The 3,981-nt window shown below is 33.7% G+C and overlaps 1 long non-coding RNA gene across 2 annotated transcripts; it reads right to left on the bottom strand.

Moving 5' to 3' along the window:
• Nucleotides 1-640: 640 nt before the first annotated feature.
• LOC134254094 (uncharacterized) lies at nucleotides 641-1,988 on the bottom strand. 2 transcript variants are annotated; one of them, XR_009989251.1, is made up of 4 exons: nucleotides 1,970-1,988; nucleotides 1,308-1,368; nucleotides 908-983; nucleotides 641-709 (listed from the first exon to the last, which is right to left on the bottom strand). It is a non-coding gene; the product is annotated as an uncharacterized LOC134254094 (long non-coding RNA). The 2 variants fall into 2 exon arrangements; XR_009989250.1 differs by lacking the exon at nucleotides 641-709 and having other exon boundaries at nucleotides 771-983.
• Nucleotides 1,989-3,981: the final 1,993 nt, after the last annotated feature.

Here is a 3,981-nt window from a genome sequence, read left to right as displayed (position 1 = left end):
ATTTTTTTTCGCATGCAAGATTATATCATGGCTTTCTTTAAAACCTTCAACTCCTATGGGATTTAAGTCATGCGTTTTAAGAACTAAGACTTAATGGAAAACATACAAATTCCTGTATTTGTTAAAGGGACTACCATTTTATTCCAAAAGAGGGGGGGGGTAGATCTAAAAATGTTGAAAATAAATATGTCCCAGACAGGATAAAAAAAATTAATCTCCCCACGACCAGTGTCCCCCCTCCTATAATTTTTTTAGCTTGTCATACATTTTTCAGTAGGGGGGAAAATAAATAATCTGTCATTCATCTTATTGGAAATAAATATTAGTAGACCTGTCCTTCATTGACATGAAAAGAAATAAAAAAAATATTGACTTGGGAAAACTTGCCACCCCCCCCCCCTTCCCTTCAGAATAAAATGGTGGTCCCCTTTCTTGTTTTGAATCAATAAGGGGGGCCTTTAATCTCCTTTTTAGTTACTATTATTAAGAAAAACAAATTGACACAATGTACATGCTGGAAAAAAATCTTTATGGACATTGACACCACACAAATATATGCAACAGTACATGTATATGAAAAAGTCAAATAATTTTTTATGAAGGAATTTTATTTCATAAACAGCTTTTCAAATTAAGATAAACTGTACAAGGAATACTGGGCAGCTGCAAATTTTTCCATCACTTCATGTTCTTGTGGATAAAATCAATTCTGAGAAAATCAGGACATATATGTAGTAACATACCATTATTGAGAGTAAATTGGTGTTTAAAATTGAATTAAATTCAGATCAATGCATGGAAACATGCATTGTAGGCATAATTAAATGTTTGCACTTCTACTGTTATATATTATTGTTTGCCAGGAATATTGCATGGTAATTTGGTTTATAGCTAATATGGAGCATACCATTTTCCTTACATCATGGATTAACTTGCTGCCTGATCATGAATGATTCCATTGGTCTAATATTCTTTAGGAACATCTGCAACACATTATATATGCTATTGCTATGAGATTACAAAATAAAATACATTGTAAAATAAAATCACTTTACATTTGACAAAACAATTCATGATATATTGTATACTGTAGTGAATGTATTAAATTCATATTAAAGTTTAATGGAAACAAAGTTGTATTACAAAACTCTTCTGGGAAATTAAAACCTCTGACATTTATAAGAACAAATGATTAGAGTATGAATAAACATTCTTTCATCTTTACCAAAATGAAAAATAAATATAGGCCTAATCATGCACACAAGCATGGTTAAGAAAAATGTGAAATGCTTCATAAGTGTACATACCCTGTGGAGAAATGGATGCATTTTGTGTTTATTTTTACTTCAAACCTGGCTCTCTTGACTGCTACAATAATAAAAGTATTATATGTCATATGATTAAAAAATGATTATGTATAATTTACAGAAATTGACTTAAAAATTGACATGAAATCAAACCAAAAAAATTATTCCCCATTAATTTAGAAATTCTAAAAATTTAAAACCATAGATCTAAAGTGGAGGTTCTTTGTTTTCATCATAATGATACAACTAATATTTTTTTTGTACATTATGTAGCATGTTTGTATGCCAAAAAGACAACAACATTACATGTTCAGTAAATCATTGTCAACACATTGACTGCAGCAATGAAATTTCAAATTTAATTTAGTCTAAGTTTGTATTACTGTTGAACCCCCTTATTACACATGTTGTCTCAAAGAAAATAAGCTAATAGACTCTATATTTACTATTTAGTACAATTACATTTTCAAATTTCTAGTAAAACAAAGTGATCAACTTTATGTGGGCTGTTGGGAGAGAGGGGGGACACACACACTGCACTGCATTAGTTTTTCACTGACTGTGATAATACATCTAAATAAACACCTACACACTCGCGATCGTTTATTCATCGATTTTAACAGAAGCATATCTACATAATGTACATACATGTGCATACATACCTGGGCTGAATGCACTGCAGCTGGTGCAGATCGTCTCACTCTTATTTTCTGTAAAAATGTCCTCATATTCTCGTAACAGGGATAAACAATGCCTTGTCTCTTATCGTATCCCTAATTCTTTAAAGAATGTCTGATTATTGCATCTAAATCCACTGCATATCTCAGCTGGTGTCGCCACGTTTTAGATGTAAACAACATTCCGTGTCATCAAGTGCAAGCGCTTGACTGAAGCCGAATGCAGCCAAACGGCACTTAAGAAAGAGAATTATTTTAAAAACATGCCATTCTATATAGGAGAAAATCACTAATAATTATTTATTTAGACATGGAAATATTGCGGTTTGTTACAAATTCTTGCAAATATCGGTAAATAGTTATTTTGAGCTCTATTTCCTTATAAGGATCAACCAGGGCGGAGCAACTGTCATGACGTCAAACCTCATTATGACCTCATTACCATATTTTTTTTTCATGGGTTGCCTTAACCGTACTGCGCTGTCAAACGTACCCACCGAATACTCCTTGTTCTGAACTGTCAAACAGCGTAAGTTGTAGACATTAGTGTTTAAATGGTTGTACAGTGAAAACTGTCTAATCCGACACCTGAATAATCAGACACACTGTGAATTCCAACGTCAAATTTCTTTCCCATTTTAGTATTTTCCTTGTGTTTAACACTGTGTAATCCGACACCCTGTCTATTCCGACATAAAATTCCTCTCCCAGTGTATGTCAGATTAGACAAGTTTCACTGTATAACATTAGTATTTAAATGATGGAATAACAATGAGTCTAAAAACTCGGTTAGCATTCGACTTACCGATAAATTGAAACTCCTGACAAAGTCAGTGTATCAATCACAAAATTATGATTTTAAGGACAGATGATACAAACAATTTTTTTCTTTTAAAAATATTTAATATCATGTCACAAGTTTAGAAAAGTGGATGGTTCTTAGAATTTTTCCTCCTAAGAACTGGAAAATGAAATAAACTTGGAAAATATTAGTAATATTTCATTAAAAAAAAACAAATATAGACAAATCACATTCAGGGCTCGACATTAACTTTTTAGGTCACCTGAGTCACTCAGGTGACCTATTGCTATCTGTTTTTGTCCGTCGTCGTCCGTCGTTCGTCGTCAATCGGTCGTAAACTTTTGAACATTTTCAGCTTCTACTCTGCAACCACTGAACCAATTTCAAACAAATTTGGCACAAAGCATCTATGGGTGAAGGGAAACAAAAATTGTGAATTTCATGATCCCTACCCCCCTGGGGCCCGGGGGGTGGGGCCAAAACCACTAAAATTAATGCAATCTTCAAAAATCTTCTTCTTTACTCCTGGACGTCAAGCAGTCAAACTGTTTGCATGATTGTAATCAGCATTGAGTCCTTTATCAAAATTGTGAATTTTATGGCCCTGGGGTCAGGGGTTCTTGTACTAGGGCGGGGCTAAATAAGTATATAGTGAAAATGCATTATTTCTTTGAAAATCTTCTTCTCTGCTCCTTGGTATTAAATAAACTAACTAAGTACATAGTTATGATGAGCAAGAGTGCCTCTACCAAAATTGTGAATTTTATGGCCCCAGGGTCAGGGGTTCTGGTGTGAGGGCGGGGCTCTATTGATTATGTAGTGAAAATACATGAATTCTTTGAAAATCTTCTTCTCTGCTCCTAAGTTTTATATAAACTACATGTAACTAAGTACATAGTTATGATGAGCAAGAGTGCCTCTACCAAAATTGTGAATTTTATGGCCCAAGGGTCAGGGGTTCTGGTGTCAGGGTGGTGCTTTGTTGATTATATTGAGGAATTACATGAATTCTTTGAAAATCTTCTTCTTTACTCCTGGGTATTAAATAAACTAACTAAGTACATAGTTATGATAAGCAAAAGTGCCTCTGTCAAAATTGTGAATTTTATGGCCCCAGGGTCAGGGGTTCTGGTGTTAGGGTGGGGCTCTATTGATTGTACATGTATAGTGAAAAAACATTAAATCTTTGAATATT

This window comes from Saccostrea cucullata, unplaced genomic scaffold (genome assembly GCF_032062105.1).
Source record: "Saccostrea cucullata isolate Sc308-1 unplaced genomic scaffold, CSIRO_AGI_Scuc_v1 ctg1400, whole genome shotgun sequence".
Classification (NCBI taxonomy): Eukaryota; Metazoa; Mollusca; class Bivalvia; order Ostreida; family Ostreidae; genus Saccostrea; species Saccostrea cuccullata.
This window is presented reverse-complemented; position numbering and strand designations above follow the sequence as displayed.